Here is a 20,021-nt window from a genome sequence, read left to right as displayed (position 1 = left end):
TTATTTGGCATACAAGGTTATTATGAGAATTAGCTGAGTTAAGACCCAAAACGTGCAAAAAAAAAACCAGAGCCTAGCCAAAAGGAAATACTCAATAAACAATAGCTGATAGTATTAGGTGACCACTCTTTGCTAAGGTTTTACATATTATCAGGTTGGTGCAAAAGTAATTGCTGTTTTTTCTATTACTTTCAGTGGCCAAAACTGCAATTACTTCTTCACCAGCTTAGTACATGCTTAATCAGCTCATCAACTCTGAATGAGGCAATATTATCCCTATTTTACAGAGGACACACAGATTCAGAAATGTTAAATAGCCTAGTGGAGTACAACCACCAGTGAGCAATGGTATAGGCATTCAAACTTACTTTGGAAAAAGTCAAAAAACCCAATTCCATGACACACAAGTCCCTTATCTCTTTAACTTCATGAAGAGTACATTTGGTTTTGAATCTTTTTGGCCATTGAAGAAATTTAAATAAACCAAAGCCTTTAAAAAGTTACAGCATAACTTTTCTCCCCTGCAAACTAGAGTGATCCATTTTATACTTTTGCGTTCTATTTTTAAAGTGATAATGCTGAAATGAGTGTATCTAAAAGGACTGCATGCTCTTGGGCACATATAAATGTCCCTGGCATGAATTGCATGTGTAATTGTGGTTGTTTTGGGGAAGAAGAGGAGAGAAAAAAAACCCACAAGTGCAATATAACTGTGGCCATCTGCCTTTAGGTGAAATTCTGTAAGGTTATTTTGAGCTTCCATTGGACGTTGATTTCTATGTGTACCGAGAAAACTGCCCAACCACCTGCCACCTGTCCATACTAGAATTGACCACGATGGCAGACGAAGCTTCAGAGATTGTCCTTTTCCACCACTGTTACTTGACTGGCCCTCCACCATGTTACATCCCTCTTTTCCCTAAATAACTCCAAAGGACAACAGGTCTCCAGGTGCAGCAGTGTGAGGATTTTATCCTAAGAAAGCAAAGACTAGTAATGCGTGGATTTCTTAAATCCAAGCTGGAGTCCAAGGGGAGATTTCATCCAATAGAAACAAGCCGCCCATGCAAACCATCTGCAGAATAACCTCACAACAGACCCAGTGGTGATTTCATAGTTTCCAATAAAACAAGCTTAGAAGCCTCCCAAGGAGACAAATGCTTCTGAAAAATATCTTCCACCGCTTAGCATATGGGTCTGTGAATGCTGCCCAAACAAAAGGATAAAGCAAGGTAGGACAGAGCTCTAGCTGAAAAAATATTTCTCCTCCATCCTTTTGTGATAAGAAAGAGATGCTTTTCTTGTCATTCATTTTTTTCCAAGGGTCAGAGCTCCTATCAAGATTCCCAGTCTTTCTGACTAGTGTCGGGGTTTAGCCATTCTTTCCAGTGCTCAGGGGGAACTAGATTTTTTCAAGAAGACACAGCTCTTGATATTTCCAACCATTTTAAATTTCAGCAGCTTGATACCTTCTCCTGCTGAAGGAGATAGGAGGCCAATAGAGAAGTTGGCAAAAACATTTTTTTTTTCACTTAAGTCTGTTTCCATTCTCGCCGCTCTGCAACTTGATACCAAAGCAGTTTTCCCTCTCCTTCGTTCATGGGCTATGGGATGGTGAGACCAGAAGGTCTAGTCTGCAGGGCAGAGCAGCATCATACATTACCCTGCTGTGCACCCTGTGGCTGATAGGGTAGAGGAACTGACTAGCTTGGAAGGGCATTTGATTGGAACCTCTTTGGCCAGAGGCACTGAGAAGAAGGGATGTCTCTTGGCAGAAAGTAACAATGTCATCATACTCTTCCCCTCCTTCCAGTTCCCACCCTTTGGTTTCTTTCTCTCCCTCTGGAAAAAAAAAAAAAGCATATACAATATTTGAGCATAAAAGGCAGGGTGAAGAAAAGAAAATACACTTCTCTCTAATCTCTAATGCAACAGAAGACGATGTATCCAGAAGTAGAAAATCTCTGTTCGAATGACTGCAACCAGCCTTGCCAAATGCTTCCCAATGCATTACAATTAACTGGGTCCCTAATAAACTCCGGTGAAAAAAGCAGCCATCATGTGGTAAATAATTCCGAATCCACAAAATATTCAAAAGGGAACCCAGATACTCAACCTTAAAAGGACATGTTCTACTTAGGTGTAATTTCAAAGATTTGCATTAAAAATTCAACAAAATAAACTGCTGTGAAAGGTAAAATCTGCCTGTGTCACTAGAAGCAGTGGGTTCAGCTAAAGCTGGAACAGTAGTATTACAGAAGTTAGGCATCAGGAAAAATGGACCAGGTATTACAACCCGCCATGGGTGGAGAGTATTTTGTCATATGGAGATCTGTACTAAGGGTCAGGAACAGTGAGAGATCCAGGATCAGGAATACTGAAGATCTAGTCTGCTCAAGTGACTGTATCAGTCAACAGATAGGTGGACAAAGTGATGTAGGGTATATGAGAAATAAGCAGAATGAAGAAGAAGCAGTTCTCACCATTCCTGCCTTTATAGGTTATTGTACTCTGGTTCCTAAGACAAGATCTATAAATGTGGGATAATTAGAGAATGAAACAATATCATCTACAATAAGGTGCAAAATTTTATTAGACACTAGAAAAGTGTCATTGATATTAAGAGTGAAGCAAAAAAATCAGTAAGGTCTATAGTTCTTAGGGAGGGCTCTGGAGAGGTGGAACTTAACTAAAATATGGAAATTCCAACAGCATTTCATTAAAGTAAAGTTAGAGCAAAAATATTCTTTCTTTTTTTTTTTAAAGTCTCACTCTGTTGCGCTTAGGCTGGAGTGCAACAGTGCAATCTTGGCTCACTGCAACCTCCACCTTCAGGGTTGAAGCCATTCTACCACCTCAGTCTCCCAAGTAGCTAGGATTACAGGTGCCCACCACCATGCTCAGTGAACTTTTTGTATTTTTAGTAAAGACGGGGTTTCAGCATGTTGGCCAGGCTGGTCTCTAACTCCCGGCCTCAGGTGATCCACCTACCTTGCCCTCCCAAAGTGCTGGGATTACAGGTGTGAGCCACCACACCTGGCCAACTTTTTTTATTATTGAGTAATCCTTCAGGAATAGGCACTGTCTAAGCATTTTACATGCACTATTTCTAATGAACTTCATGGCAACCTCATGTGGTAGGAATCATTATTATTCCCATTTTGAGATGGCTCATGCCTGTAATCCCAACACTTTGGGAGGTTAAGGCAGGTGGATCATGAGGTCAGGAGATTGAGACCATTCTAGCCAACATGGTGAAACCCTGTCTTTACTAACATTCAAAAAATTAGCTGGGCATGGTGGTGGACGCCTGTAGTCCCAGCTACTCAGGAGGCTGAAGCAGGGGAATTGCTTGAGCCCGGGAGGCAGAGGTTAGAGTGAGCCAAGATCATGCCACTGCCCTCTAGCTTGGTGACAGAGCAAGATACTGTCTCAAAAAAAATAAAAATAAAAAAATAAGAGAAGATAAAGTGTTAAAAAGTCAAAGCATTTTAGAAAATTCCCTCAATCCAGATCCATACAATGGGATCTGAATCAGAGCTGCCTGGCCTCAGAACTTTAGTTCTTTGCTCCGGTGCCATAGCTCCTTGAGTAAGAGTAAAGAGATGAAATCTAGTCTTTTCCACACTGGCAGTAATGAGTGATTATTAGTTGCTGGTGTTCTTATGGTTACATAAGAGAGACATAATATCTGATTTCCCAGAACAGAGGTATGTCATAATTCTGGAGCCCTACTGGATCCAGGTACCATGCTAGTTGTTCTACTTGTGATAACTTATCAAATGTCACTTCCCCGGCAACAGAACAAGTAGATGATTTCCTCCCCCCACCTTTCTCTTTCTCTCTCTTTCACACACACACACACACACACACACACACACACACACACAATTAAACAGTTAAAATAAGGTCCAGAGACACTAAATCTATCACCTGGGTCATCTATATGACAGAGCTGGGATTCATATACAAATCAATCTCTTTCCTAAACTAGAGGTTGGCAAATTGCAGCCTGCAAGCCAAATCTGGCCGACAACCTGTTTTTGCCTGGCCTGTGCAAAGAAGGTTTTTTATATTTTTAAAAGATTGAAATGTTTAAATGAGGAATATTTCATGACACATGAAAATTCTATAATCCCAATTACTGTGTCCATAAATAAAATTGTATTGGAACACCATGTCCATGTGTTTAGGTATTGTCTATGGCTGTTTTCATACTATAACAGCAGAGTTGAGTAGCTGCAATAGAGACTGTCTGGTGTGCAATGCCTAAAATACTTACTGTCTGGCTCTTTACAGATACATTTTTCCAACCCTGTCCTAAATCGTGATCTTTCTATTATGTCACCCTGCTTCTCATTGTGTCATGCTGTACCTAAAACATATCCATCCTACAGAGTCAAGAATGAAGTTCAGCTATGGTACAAGGATATCACCAAAAAAGTGAAGGATATTTCCTCCTCACTTTATTTTTTGTTTTATTTTATTTATTTTTTGAGATGGAGCTTCGCTCTTTTTGCCCAAGCTGGGGTGCAATGGCAAGATCTCGACTCACTACAACCTCCGCCTCTCAGGTTCAAGTGATTCTCCTGCCTCAGCCTCCCGAGTAGCTGGGATTACAGGTGCAAGCCACAACATCTGGCCAGTTTTCTTGCTTTTTTAGTAGAAATGGGGTTTCACAAAGTTAGCCAGGCTGGTCTTGAACTCCTGACCTCAGGTGATCTGCCCATCTCAGCCTCCCAAAGTGCTGGGATTACAGGGGTGAGCCATTGCTCCTGGCCTTCCTCATCACTTTAAATTTGAGACTTGTAATAACCAGCATGTAGAAGGCTATTTATTTCCTCCTAGGCTGTAGACGTGAAATGCAAATGCAGAGTGATGGGAAAAAAATGTGCTATAAGGAGTATTTTAGGAAGATTTTTCTGGAAAAAAGAAGCAAAGTGGATCAGAAGCAAGAAGACCAGTTGGATAATTAGGTGTCGAAGTCTCAAGCTGCTGGAATGTTTGCAGAATGATAGTTATTCCCCTAATCTCAGTCATACAACCGACTGCTTCTGTAGGAGGATATTTGGGAAAAATAAAAATAAGAGACCTGGTATTATAATGTAAGTGTTCATTATTACCAGGTTTCGAACAACTGGCCACTTACAAAAATAATTTAACCTAAAAACGGCAGCTCTTAAGCTATTCACATTAATCCAGACATCAAGAGGGCCATTCTCTGAAATCCTTCATGTGCTGCACGTCTTGTGACAAGTTTGACTAAAAACTACGCACTACCAAACCCTTCATTCAAGCAGTGTAAGTCTTGGTGTTTGGAGACAATGATAACCTCTGCCAAGATTTCAATCAGCAATGTGGAGACACTGAATACATTGATCGGTTTTGTGTCCGTGGTGTGCCATGATCTCAAAAATTAAGGCAAAGACTGGACAAAATATGTATCTCATTGCTGCAGGGGAAGCAAAAAGTAAGGTGTCCACATCTAACATGTTATTTATCAACCATGAATTACGGAGAGTCAGACTCCAGTTCACAATCGTTTACAGATCGAAAATCCTAGTAACAGCAATAACATTTTAAAGAAAAATACTGCTTCCTGGTATTTAAGCATCTGATTCTGAAGAATCCTTCTTTTTTTTCTCTCTGAGCTAATGTGTCACGTTGTCAAGGCTATGTCAACCATAAAGGTGATATGTCAAAATGACAATCAGTTTACTAAGGTAAAAATAAATGTATTTTCCCCTAAACTGCAGTTTGCTTAACCTCATTTTAAAAATAAACTGCCCAAAGCAGACACAAGGAAAACTTGGGCATTATCAGTTGTCTACATTTGAGCACTGCTATCTAAAAAAGCACACAGCAAAAGCATTTAGGAAGGGGCTGTGCAATGCTTTTTCATTAGGGTCAGTCTGTCAGGTAATTATCCCCTGTGAGTATGTGGACTATAGTCTTTTTTTTTTTTTTCTGTGCTAGAGAAAGCCAAAAGAACTGCTCCATGCCCAATCGTACTTTCTGGTTCTAAGTGAAGTTTTTCTAGTGTCAGCTCATGCCCCAGGTTCTTTGTGGGCTTGAGGGTCTAAATGTTCCTCCGCATCAGGTCATCTTTTCATTTCAAGATGCCTATTGAGCAGAGTCAAAAGAGCAGCCTCCATAGAGGTTGACAGGAAGAAGTGAAGGGGATTGGAGAAGAAAAGGACACTGGGGTCTTGCATTTATTTGAAAAGGGCTAGGGATAAAATGTTAGGCATAGTCAAACAAATGCACTATTACAGGACTTCCTCATCTGGCCCAGTTTTCCCAGGGCCCAGATGGAAAGAGATTGAAAAGTTATTTATTCTAGATTTAGACACAGATTGAATAAGTAATATTTCCTCTAAGTAAGTGGAATAGTGTTTCGAACTTATAGGAATGCTTTAATAAAACAGAACTTTATTTAAAGATGACAGTTAATAAATTTTTACCTTTATATATTTTGTTTTAATAAACAGCAACTATGAAAATACAACCTCCAGCCTTTGGAGGTCTGAGATAATTTTTGACATTTGCAAAAATTGCTCACACTCAACAATTGTGGGAACCATGTGCCTGAGACTAGAAAATTAAATATCCAAAAGATCAGAGAAAAAATACATATTATTCTACTGCGAATGATGCACAAGCAATGGAATTTGTCTAATAAACTAGTTAGCTTTTATGGTAGATTATTAAACAGATGGTATTAGAAAAGAGATAATCACTGTAAGCCAGCATCAATTTACTACAGACAAACAAATCATGGCTAACAAATCTAATTTCCTTTGACAAAAGGGTTACTATAATGATTAGTTAATAAAGCATTGCAGAGATCCTATGTCTGGATTTCTATAGAAAGGATAACAAGGCCAGGCACAGGTTCATACCTGTAATCCCAGCATTTTGGGAGGCTGAGGTGGGCAGAACACCTGAGGTCAGGAGTTCGAGACCAGCCTAGCAAACATGGTGAATCTGTGTCTCTACTAAAAATACAAAATTAGGGCATGGTGGAGGGCACATGTAGTCCCAACTACTCAAAAGGCTGAGTCAGGAGAATCGCTTGAACCTGAGAGGTGGAGGTTGCAGTGAGCCAGGATCATGCTGCTGCACTCCAGCCTGGGTGACAAAGGGAGACTCCAACCCCTGCCCCCCGCAAAATGACAAAGACACCGGCGACATTCTGATCACCCAAAGGAAAATGTGGACTAAGTGACAGTATGGCATATCAGGTGGGACACTTTTGGGAAATGACAGAAACCTACTGCTAACTGGCTGAAGCAGAAGAGTTCTTCTGGCTCAAGTAACAGAAAAGTCTAGATATGGCTTTGACTCTAGAACAGCTTGATCTAAAACTTTGGAAGGTGCAGTGAGGATTTGGGCTTTTTCTCTTTATCTCTTTGCTCTACTTGGGCCTCTGTCACTTGCATGCTTAGCATGGTGTCCCTTAACAATTCTAATCTTACCTCTTCCCAGTTTCAATTCCAGTAACAAAGTCTCTCTTCCCAGCACTACTACAAAGGTCAGGAATTTAAACTCAATAGACTGACTTATTATGTTTCCAATCTTTTAGCCAGTGGAAGTTAATATTTTCATTGACCAAGTTTGACCGCATGACAGCCTGGGAACCTGGGATAGACTCAGCCCTCAAAATCATATAGAATGAGAATGCAGAACAGTGATTCCTGAAGAAAAAAATATATTGTCAGAGGAAGAAAAAATTGATGTTGGAGAGCAAAAACAACAAAAGTCTACTACATGTAGCCAAGTATATGAATCAGTATATCAACTTGTACATGTGTTTGATACACACCTCGTGGTCCTACCTGTGGTTTGGTGCGTTAGTGAAGTAACTGAAGTAATGTTTATCACATTTTTCATTGACGCAAAAGTCTACTAAAGGTTTCAACTGCCTGAATTATGACTCAAAAATGACTTTGACATGTTAGACATTTAGGGCCATAACCAAGATGATGGAATTTTACATGCATATCTATAAGGCTTTGTATTGATGTTCAAAAATTAATTATATAAGCAGGGAAGAAAGTTAGTATGACAGCAGTTCATTTGAAAAAGACCCAGAGGTTTGAGTTAACCACATGGTCAATACAAACTTGTAAAAGCAATCTTTAGGTTGCAGTATCAAAAATGTAGTATTCAGCACAAGGTCAATAATAGCTTCTTTAATTTTTGTGGAAGTCTGATCAGATAGATAACTTTATGTAGCATTCTGGATATCCTATTTTGATTTGGAGTAATAAACTTTTTCACATTTAACACAATTTGTAATAATATATTTGTGTTGTTCTTTGATACATATTTATCTTCCCCCTCTTGAATATAAATTTTCTGAAGCCAGAGTCCTATGTGTGTGTGTGTGTGTGTGTGTGTGTGTGTGTGTGGGTTTCCACTGACTATACAGTAGCATTGATAAATACGTTTTGTAGAACAAAATAAAACTTCAAAGTGTGCTGGACCAGGCACAGTGGCTCATGCCTGTAACCCCAACACTTTGGGAGGCTGAAGTGGGCAGATTGCTTGAGCCCAGGAGTTTGAGACCAGCCTGGGAAACATGGTGAGACCTCCATCTCTACAAAAAAATAAAAAATTAGAAGGACATGGTGGCACCTGCCTGTGGTTGCAGCTACTCAGGAAGCTGAGGAGGATTGCTTGAGCCCAGGAAGCTGAAGCTGCAGTGAGCCAAGGTCATGCCAATGCACTCCAGCCTGGGTGACAAAGCAAGACCCTATCACACACACAAAAAAAGTGTTCTGAAGATGATAAAGAAGGGAGCTAATTTAAGAGCTCTTTTATGAGAAGAATAGATGAAGGAACACACACACTTACTTTAGCAAAGGAAGATATTAAAATAATGTGATGTCTGTCTTTAAATTTTTGAAAGACCAGTAGAATGAGCAAGTAGTGCCCATAGAATAGTGCCCTCTCTTTTTTATTAACACTCAAACAGAGTTTATATGAACCACTTTAAACAAATATTGTACAGGAGTTTCCATGGGGTGGGAGGAGAGATGACTAGCTTGTACACTTCCTTGCAATTTTGATGGAATAAGCCATGCTAATTTTGCAAACATTACCAAGCTCCTGGGAACCTCATTTAATCCCTTGGCCAGTCATGTCAAATTAATAACATTCTTGGGAGATAGTGTTGTACTGAGCCATGAGTTGTAGCCTGTTTTTTGCTGCTATGACAGAATAACTGAGACTGGGTAGTTTATAGAGAACTGAGATCTACTTCTTACAGTTTCAGTGGCTGGGATGTCCAAGGTTGAGGGGCCCAGATCTGGCAAGGGTTTTCTTGCTACATTATCCCATGGTGAAAAAGCAAGAAAGCATGTTGTGATTCACTTGGGGAGGCTGGCAAAATATTAAAGAAAATACAGAGAAAGGTTATAAGATATAGTCTCTAACCTTTTGGAAGGCCAAAATGTTTTTATCAACTTAAGGAATAGGCTGAAGATAACCAGTTTGTATGTTAAAGTATTAAGTCATAGAGTGAAGATTAGGATAATAAAAGCTTCCCTGGTTAAGGCTGTTTACCCCACATCCCTTTGTCTCTACTCTGTTTACTCATGTAAACTGTGTGCTGGATGGTCCTCTCAGGGGGAGGTTGAAGGGAAGTTATCCGTTAATGGTGTTTATTCAGGGACCTCATAATCAAGACATTTTATCATTTGTAAAACCACTCTTTTAGCCACGTTAATTATCCACATGTGTGTTGACCTAAAACCTCTGTTATTAAATCTATACCAAATAAACGTGAGGAGAAACAGGGAGTCATGGTTGGTCAGCTGCAATCACCCTCTGAGAGCAGCTGACAACCATCCCTAGCCCACTCAGATTCACGGTATACTGATGTGTATGAGTGCATTTTACTCATCTGTCACTGAGTCAGGGTCTGCAGGATAGAGCTCTGCAGGTGGTGATCAGTGTCTCAGGTGGTGACCCTGACATGATTGAGGTCTCTGAAGCATAAATGCTAGAGAGAGCAAGATCGAACTTGCAGGCTCAAGTCCTTTTATGATGCCTTTTGGCATTAGTTCCTTCATGAACATGGAGCTCTCATGATCTAAGCTTTCCTATTAGGCCCCACCTTCCAACATTGTTGCATTGGAAATTAAGTTTCCAATACATACCTTTGGGGGAATACATTCAAACTATAGCATCATGCAAAAGCCAAAAACTCATATCTGACTATGCTGAAGGTTGTAACTGATGGTTTGCCCAAATTAGTTGCAAGAGAATCTCATTCTCTTAAATAACTAAGAGTGAGGCAATCACCACTTGGGCACATGTGCAAAAGAAGCATCAGCCTTCAAGTCAAGTTTCTCCATCATTTTTCCCCTTCTCCCGCTTCCTTCCCAAGAATGGAGTTTTAAAACACTTTTTGAAATAAGTGACCCATTGTCCGGCATTTGGATAATTTTTTTTGTGTATCTGTATACTTTTGGAATCATGTGTGGCTTAAAGTAATTGTTTATATAACTTGTTTTATATTTGCATACAGACTGCAGCATAAATATATATGTAAATGTTAAATTATTTATGTTGAGAACAGAAACTAGGCTTTGTATGTTGTATATATTCTAAAGGAGATGGCTGTGATCTTTTATTCAAATACCTCTCCCATCTAAAGGGCTATACCCCCTCTTCTTTAAAAATCTAAATTACATCTACCCTACTCAAGTCATGTCCTACCATATTTAGAACTTTTTAATCCAATTTTACTGTCTTATATCATTATTTTTTAACTATATAAATCCAGTTTTCTGGGTAGCATTATGTGCCCAACACTGTGCCGTAAATGTTGCAATTCGATGGTAGAATTTCAACTTGACTGTAAGCAATGAGAGGCAGCCAGAGTGCCGTCTTCCTGTATAAAGCAATGAAGAGCCCCACACATTCCTGGGCACATAAAGGTTGTTCAACAATTAAAATCATTTGAGACCAGTCTGGCCAACATGGTGAAATTCAGTCTCTACTAAAATCACAAAATTTGGCCAGGTGTGGTGACATGTGCCTGTAATCCCAGCTACGTGGGAGGTTGAGGCAGGAAAATTGCTAGAACCTGGGAGGTGGATGTGGCAGTGAGCTAAGATTGCACCATTGGCCTCCAGCCTGGGTAACAGAGTGAGACTCCATGTTAAATAATAATGATAATAAACAATAATTAAAATCAAAGCCAGGCTTTTTGGGAGAAAAGGACCCTCTTCTCCTGGTACTTTCCATCATTTCTTCAAATGCATCTGTGGAAAATCCTGTGCTTAGATTCTTTTAAAAGTGTTTTTACAAAGAAATCCATCTATAATCAAAGCAGCAATAATGAGTCAACCTAAGATATATGATAATTTCTGCTAAGGGTTAAATTGTTTCAAATCAGGAGTCAAAATTATATTTATACTAATGACAACCTTAAAAATGTAACACAGCATTCAATTTTTGCATTAAAATTACACATTTTAAATACCAAAAGCTTGATGTGAATTTTATACTCTGTTTATGTTAAACCAAAAAAGTGAACTTAAAAGTAATCATGTAAATTGAATGATAATAAGAGTTCTTTTATATTTTTAGACTACTTCAAATGAATAATTTAAAAGGCATCAAGCAAAATATTTTATTAACATAAGGTTAATGGTATATTTTTATAGTACCTGATTTTCAAAAATTTGCTCTAAGACATTATCATAATCAGCTCATGTCAGTTGTGTGCCATTTTACATACACTATTTTTGAATAAAGTTAATGCACTCATTGGCACAGAAGCTCACTTTAAATCTTATTCCTGAACTCTCACTGTTGGCCTTATTAACATACTTCTAATTTGCCAATTTCTACATAAATCTCAAATGAAGATGGCTTTACTCTTTGAAATGCAATATCTATCTGCAGTGTTTTTGATATAAAAATGTCACATAAAAATTTTGGTTGTTTTTGTTAAAACAGGATGAAAATCGTAAGAATCAGCAGGTTACCCACCATGAAATGGAGCAGGAGATATTTTTACTACAAAATTACATCATGATACAAATAAAACTTGATGGCAGTGACTCTCCTGTAAGTTAGATATATATTCGTCCCCATGAATGTGGCTTTTCTCAATATGTTGGCTTGGATTGTAACATAAATCTATAAATTACATGTGTAAAGGAAAATTGGCTTGTTTTCAAATATGAATTTTCATATATAATAATATTATAGGAAATTATATTTTTGATTAAAAACTGGCAATTATTCAGTAATTTCTCTCATATATTAAAAATAATGGAATCAATAGCCATTGACACTATAATTTGTCCTCCCTTTTTACATGACATTGAGGCCTATAATACTATAATTTTACTAATATTACTGTAAATAATAAAAATACTTAACTTAAATATTAATGTGAAATTTGACTTATGACATCAACCCTTTTCTCTGTAGTTGATTCTGTAAGTTTCACCATCAAAAACTTCATTTCCTAAGTGCTTCTCATTACAAATGCCAGATCTATGCAAATCCAACTGCATGAGCCACAAGCCCATTTTCTTGAATACGAAGGGGAAAAAAAGACTGACCTGTTGGAGAATTCTAAACATTTTTAGCGTCAGTTGGGACCTCATTTAAATGTGTGTGCGCGCGCGTGTGTGTGTATGCTTTATTTTTCATCTTCTACCCAGACTGCTAGAATAAGAGTCATATTCCATCCTTGATTTGACACAAGTCTCAGTGGTGTTTTGTACTTAAATCAAAGGCCCAGAATAGTCCTTTAGAAGCCTTTAAATAAATAAATGGATGTAGGAAAGGATATATTTTCTTATTGCTCCTGAGAATTGTCTTCAACTCCCATTGGTTGCTCATGAACAAAGAACATTTTTCCTATTTCTCTTGATGTTTTAACTTTGTTTTCTTAGTATCTAGGCTTTTTTTTCCTCCAGTGTATGTGTTTTAGTCTAATAGAGCTTTTGAGTGCCCAGGTACCGCTGTGATAAGTGCCACAGAAATACTTATGTAGAAAGATAGATTTCTCTGAACTCGCTTCCATTCTCTTTTTTCCAAACAAAACTTCAGTGATAGAAAAAAAATGCCACTAGTTTATAAAAATCAATGCTGTTTTTGTCTGCATAAGGAGTATGAGATTATGTCAAAAGGAGTGATACAATCAATATTGGATTCCTAGAGAATGGTGCCTTCTCCTTAGAAGAAAACAGTTTTAAAAAGTGTCTCAGAAGCATGGTATGTCTCTAAGAATTTCACCTACCTAGCCTGTACGTGATTGGGCTTCTTTTTCTCTAGCTTTAGTGCTAAATTTAAGAGGAATTAAAAGTCAGTAAATTTCTCAAGTACCATAACATTAAAAAACAGAAAGCAGTAAGCTAAGTAAAGTAAGAGAACTAGTGGATGAGCGACTACAGACTCAGAGCTCTCTAGAAACAAACTTGGCATGTTTAATTACCCTTATCAAAGGACTTGGAACTTTCATAATATAGTATGTAAAACTGTTGCTACATAGGAGGATAGTCTGAATTAAAAATTCCAATTGATGGCGCGTCAAAAAAAAATCTAAGAAGATGATGAGGGTGAATATGGTGTCCCAGGCGTTTTCCTTCAGTACTTCAGTGTGTTTATAATCACTCAGTAAACATTTGAAGCCCCAACATGTCCAAATGATTCATTTTAAAAAGAAACAAAGCAAGAGGAATTTGGTATGTGCAGTCCAGTGGCTTACTTCAAAGATTCCTTGAGAAGAGAGTACTTTGTGATGGAAATTCTTTTCCTTTGGGCTTTCCCATTGCCACTCGATATTCAAGATGTTTTTCCCATATTTTCCCTGGCAACGTACAGCCCTCTCCTCTAAAGAAGCCAGGCAATTCTTGGAAATAAAAGAGGAAGATGATAGAAATTATTACAGAGTCAGTTTTACGGAAACTGTATCACCTTGGGGAGCAACCACTATATCAATGCTGTGGAGATACACATGGTGGTGAGTTGCTTTGCATAATGTTTGTGTGCTTTGAAATCGAAGCGGAGCATTTTAATTAATTTCCAGTTCTATTTTGCTCATTCCTGTCAACCATAGACTATTTATGAAACTATTTAAAAGCCAGCTTTATCCTAGGAACATTGCTAGTCTTCCGAATTCGATTTAACTTGACCCGGAGCCCCAAGCTTACCTCCGAAATTCACAAAGTGTGTTTCTTTATCACTTTATTATTATTCTGATGTATTCAGATCTACCTACCCTGTCTCCACTGCTAGACTGTGAGCCTTCAAGAGCTGGAATCTTCTTTCCCTATAAGCCCTGTCACTCTAAACACCCTGTCACTCTCATTGAGTCTGGGCCTCAATGATTATTTTTATGACTGTGGGATTGGTAGACACCCTACTTCTATCTGAGATGCACTTTCCTCCCTTGTTCACCTGGAAGTCCCAATTACTTTCTCTGGGATTTTGCCACAGTCCTACTCCACCCCAACCAAGGAGGATAAACAGTGTCATTGCCTGTGCTGTGCCAGCGCACTGCACGTACCTTCATTTCAGCACAACATACAATAGTCTAAACTGCCTTCTCTCCTCCATTCCCTAAGTGTGCTGTTTTCTATGTCTTTATGACCCAAGGATTTAACAAAGTTTTTGTCATAAGGATAGATATTTGATAAATGTTTCTCAGTTGCCTTCATATCTTACTCATTACCTTGCACAATTCTTTGTTCTGAACAAACATTGATAACACTGGCTAGAAAAAATGCTATATTTTCCTAAAATTATCTTCTCAGTTGTAGATTCTACAAGGGAGAATAAACATACTGGGTTGTGTGTCCAGTTTCTAATAATCTTTCTTTTTCTGAGCAGCCTTTTTAAAATTTCTTCTATTAAAAAAAGGGATACCTGTATAGAATGTGCAGGTTACATAGACATATGTGTGCCGTGACACACACATTGACCCTTCCTCTAAGTTCCCACTCACACCCCCCATCCCCCAACAGGGCTTGGTGTGTGTGTTCCCCTCTCTGTGTCCAAGTGTTCTCAATATTCAACTCCCACTTACGAGTGAGAACATGTGGTGTTTGATTTTCTGTTCTTGTGTTAGCTTGCTGAGAATGATGGCTTTCAGCTTCATCCATGTCCCTGCAAAGGACATGATATCTGAGCAGCCATTTAATGTCAAGCATGATCCACCTTTCACCATATATGATGGGTAGGTCCAAGACAAGACACCTGACCCAAGATAGAACAGTGAAAATTTCTCTTCCAAGAAGAAAAATGCCAGAGGGTAGTGTGTGTGTGTGTGTGTGTGTGTGTGTGTGTGTGTGTGAGAGAGAGAGAGAGAGAGAGAAGTTTCAATTGAGATTCTACCTTTGGGTGGCTTTACTTGTAGCAAGGAATCTTGAGATCTGGCAGTTTCTGTAAAATTGTCAATTGTATTCAATTGTACAGAGGGAAAACACTAGGAAAGCTAGTCTGGAGATATATTTTCAGAGGAGCAGAAAGCAAATGTGAAGGGCAAAGCTCTAGACAATCTTCCTGCTCTAGGTTCTGGACCTGATTTACTGAATTAGCAATACTGCTCTCCTTGAGTTTTGTGAGATATCCCTGTATTCATATAATAAGCTCTCCCTGTTCTATATAGATCAGTTTAGTTTGCTACCTATGATAAAAAAATATTCCTGATTGTTTCAGGGGAAAATATATTTAGGTATATAAATGTCTTGGGAGGATGATTGTCAGCAATTATCTTTTTTACTCTTCTCCCTAGTCTGTTTAAGTTTTTTATAGCTGCTGTAAAAAATGGCCACAAACCTAGTGACTTAAACCCACACTGATTTATTATCTTTCAGTTATGGAGGTCAGAGTCTGACACAGATCTCAATGGGGTAACATCATGATATCAGCAAAGTAGCTGTTACCATATTTCCATTCTGGAGAGTCTAGGGGAAAATCAATTTCCCTTTCTTTCCTAGCTTCTTGAGGCTGCCCACATTCCTTGGTTCATGTTCCCCTTCCTCTATCTTCCAAAACAGCAACAGTAGGTTGAGTCCTCACATTGTATGACTTACTTCCTCTTCTGCCTCCTTCTTTCATTTTGAAGGACCCCGTAACTCGGAAAAATATCCTTATCTTGAAATGCTTATCTTAAGCACATCTGCAGAGTGCCCTTTGTTAGGTAAAGTAACATATTCACAAGTTCTGGAGAATAGATGTGGACATCTTTGAAAGGGATAGGTGGGCATTATTCTACTAGCCACTTTCCCTCTTAACTCCCAAAACATAAACTATATTACTGGTTTTATTGTATATCCCAATCCACTTCCTCAACTCCCCCCCGACACACACAATAGAGTGTAGGTTCCACAGAAGCCTGAAATTTATTTATTTATTATTTTTTCCCAATGCCTACCACAAAGCCTGATACAGTGTAGGTGTTCAATAACCATCCAATAAACATTGAAAGTAATCAGTGCCTCCATAAGCCCTTCTACTTTTTCTATCTTTTGTTAGGAAAGAGTTTAAGCCACAGCACATCAGTATACTATTTTTTCTATTTAAAGTATAATCGTGTTAGAGGCTTATAATGTTTACATGCATAGGCTTTGGGTCAATCAGACCTGAGTTTGAATCCTTTCTCCATGGAATCACTATTTCCTGGAATGAGATAGAAAATGAAAAAAAAAAAAATACTCAACATGGTTTACCTAATGTGCTGAACATCGTTCTAATAACTTTACATGCATGTTCTCATTTTATTCTCATGAAAGGAAAGTCTATCTGCCTAGTGAAATCATGGACTCACAGGAGGTGAAATAGCATGTTAGCATAGTTTTCTGTCTAGTCTGTGGTAAGAATAATGTCTGCTTCCAAATGTGCCCATGTACTAATCCCCAAAGGTGTCTGTGTCTTAATCCTTAGAAACTGTGGGCATGTGATGTTACATGGCAAAGAGGAATTTAGGTGGAATTAAGGTTGCTAATCAGCTGACTTTAAAATAGAGATAGTATCCTTGATCATTCAGGTGGGCCTAAGGTAATCATAAAGGTGCTTAAATGTGGAGGAGGGCAGGAGAAGAGAGAGTCAGAGGAAGATGCTATTATGAATGAATGGTCATGATAATGCAGCGCTGCTGTCTCTGAAGATGAAGAAAGGGGGGTCATGAGCTGCATAATGTGGGCAGCCTCTAGAATGTGGAAAAAGAAAGGTGATGAATTCACCCTTAGAGCCTCCAGAATGGAAGACAGCCTTGAAGACATCTTGGTTTTATCCCAGTAAGACACATGTTGAGACTTCTGAGAATTCTGACTTCTATAAGACTGCAAGACAATACATGTGTTGTTTTTATCTACTATGTTCATGTAATTTATTACAGTAGCAACTAGAAAACCAATACCGAACCATTTTTTTATTACAACATAAGCATATTTTACTACATCATCCACCTTTAAAAAATTGAACCTTTATATATTCTCATTTTAAGTGAAACTAAACTTTCTCAAATATAATTTTGTTTGGAACCATCATTGCTCGACTCTCCTCTCTTTTCTCTTGTTTCATGAAACAAATAAGAGCACCATGCACTTTTCGTAAGTGTATTGCCAGTTGTTCCCCTAAGAATTAAAAATCTGTTATCCATTTAACAACTTAGCCTCACAGTCTCTAAAAAGTGTCAATACACAACAGTTCCAATTGCTTTCCTGTTCAGAAACCAACATTAAGGTCTCAATTTGGAATCAGAACCTTAACTACAGTGCAGGAGACATGGGGGAAGGGGCATTAGGTTGTTGACTTGGGGGAGATAAGCTACTCAAAGGTCCCAAATTATCAAGTCTCTTTCCTAGAAAAACAATGGCTTGAAAATCAGGTAAAATGGCTCTCTTCTACCTAAAACTTCCTTAAAATCTCTATCTACAATAGTATTGTTTGACTATTTCTTTCATCTTCCTTATTTCCCTCAATCTGCTTTCTCTCTTTTTCTGTAATTGCACTCTGCCTTTTCCAAGTCCAGGTTTGAATACCTGTCTCCAAGGGACAGAGAAGAACAACCAAGTCTGAATGCACGCTGATGTTTTAGGACCATGGACAGTAGCATTGTTTGCCTAGGAAACTACAAATGATATACCATTATTTAAAAAATTATTTTATTTTAAAATTCCTTTCTAAATTTGCCTCTTTTCTTCAAGTCTCTTTCTTTGCACATGCCCCGATCTCCCAAGCCAACCCTCTCTGGCTTCAAATGCCCCATTAGTAGTTGATCAATTGTTTAAAGACATTCATTGGCACCACAGATTGTTTATCCCTTAATATTTTGATTTGTCTCCTTCTCAGGATCACTTCCTGGTTTCCTCTTTCTGCTTCTTTCCACTTTTGGATCCTCAAATAATTGGAGAGAATATATTTAGACTTCAAAATTCATGTTACTCAGCCTCGGTTGAATCCCACCTGTGAGTAATTTATAACATTCGTTCAAACCATATGAAACTTTTACATAAGAAAAATGTTTTTAAAATATGGATATGGAAGGAAAAAGGTTAAATTATAAGCAATTTTATAAGATTTTAGCAACTGCTTTTTTCCAAGTAATATTTTCAGTAGAGTTTTGAAAATCTTTTCAACACTCTCAAATGACCAAACTCTCTTTGAATAAATTATTTTATTACTATTTCACTGGATAGTTTTGGCGATCACAAGAAATGAACTCAATTTTTATTCTTTAGAATTTGTCTATTTTTTCCTCATATCTACTTTTTCTCTGATCTCAGAGAAGTTCCACAAGCATTAAATCTAATAAGACCTACCACATTTTTATTCAAGCCCTACAATCTCATCTGAAATGTTGTTTCTTAATTATCCTTTGTATCCACTTTCACCACTTGATCATGTCCTTGTTTTCTGCCTTCAAGTCTATTCAGATTTTTCTTTCTTAGCTGAAGCTGCCCTTGACACTGCAACTGCTTACTGAGCTAGCAGCCAACTTAGGGAAAAAAAGGATGTTCTACCTTCTCTACCTTCACTTTTTTTTAACCCTACCTAATATGGCTTCAGCGCTCATAGTTCAAGGGTCACTGAAGATTCTTAAATTGGCAGATTTTGTGCATTTTTCGCCCTCAGTGTCATCCCAACCCTTGCCACGTTCACCACAGTTTTCACTGTGCATTCGTTCCTCAATACTATCCATTTTCTCTTTTGTTTCTCTGCTTTTTTGGCTCCTTCTGTTCCCAGTTGAGATGGTCTCTACAGGTTTGCTCTTCAGTCATTACAGTGCTTTCTCTGAGAATTCTCTATTTCTGTGACTTTATCACTTTCTGACTGTTCCTGGGTTTGTTCAGAAAACTAGCATTTCCTTTTAGTTCCCTACTGTCTCTTTTATCCTTTTAAATTTCTGTATTTTCCCAATGTATGGTTAAAATTTTACACTTTAACTTTTTCTATTTGTCCTTCAGATTTTATCCTCCTATTTTTCATACCCCCTCTTTCTTCTGTTTATTTTTATTTTTATTTTTATTTTTGTGAAGGAGTCTTGCTCTGTCCCCCAGGCTGGAATGCAGTGGCACGATCTCAGCTCACTGCAACCTCTGCCTCTCGGGTTCAAGCAATTTTCCTGTCTCAGCCTCCTGAGTAGCTGGGATTACAGGCATGCGCCACCATACCCGGCTGATATTTTGTATCTTTAGTAAAGACGGGGTTTCACCATGTTAGCCAGGCTGGTCCCTAACTTCTGACCTCATGATCCACCTGCCTCAGCCTCCCAAAGTGCTGGGATTACAGGTGTGAGCCACTGCACCCAGCCACCCTTTCTTTCAATTTAATACTTTAAAATATTAGGTGGAGTAGGCTTGTCAATAGTGTATTCAAGGATGAATACACTTATTCCATATACTGTGTGCAGGGTTGAGGGGAATGTTGGTAGATGTGTATGTAATGCATTTAGAGCTATTTCTGCATAAATGTCACCATATGTGTCTATTTCTATCATCATGATCACCATCACCAACATCATCACCATCACCATCACCACC

At 38.3% G+C, this 20,021-nt stretch overlaps 1 protein-coding gene across 3 annotated transcripts in view; it reads right to left on the bottom strand.

The window, feature by feature from the left end:
- TENM2 (teneurin transmembrane protein 2) overlaps window positions 1-20,021 on the bottom strand; it is a 3,966,312-nt gene that overhangs the window by 1,399,699 nt on the left and 2,546,592 nt on the right. The window lies entirely within an intron of this gene.

The sequence above is a fragment of the Callithrix jacchus genome, chromosome 2 (assembly GCF_049354715.1).
Source record: "Callithrix jacchus isolate 240 chromosome 2, calJac240_pri, whole genome shotgun sequence".
NCBI classification, from domain to species: domain Eukaryota; kingdom Metazoa; phylum Chordata; class Mammalia; order Primates; family Cebidae; genus Callithrix; species Callithrix jacchus.
This window is presented reverse-complemented; position numbering and strand designations above follow the sequence as displayed.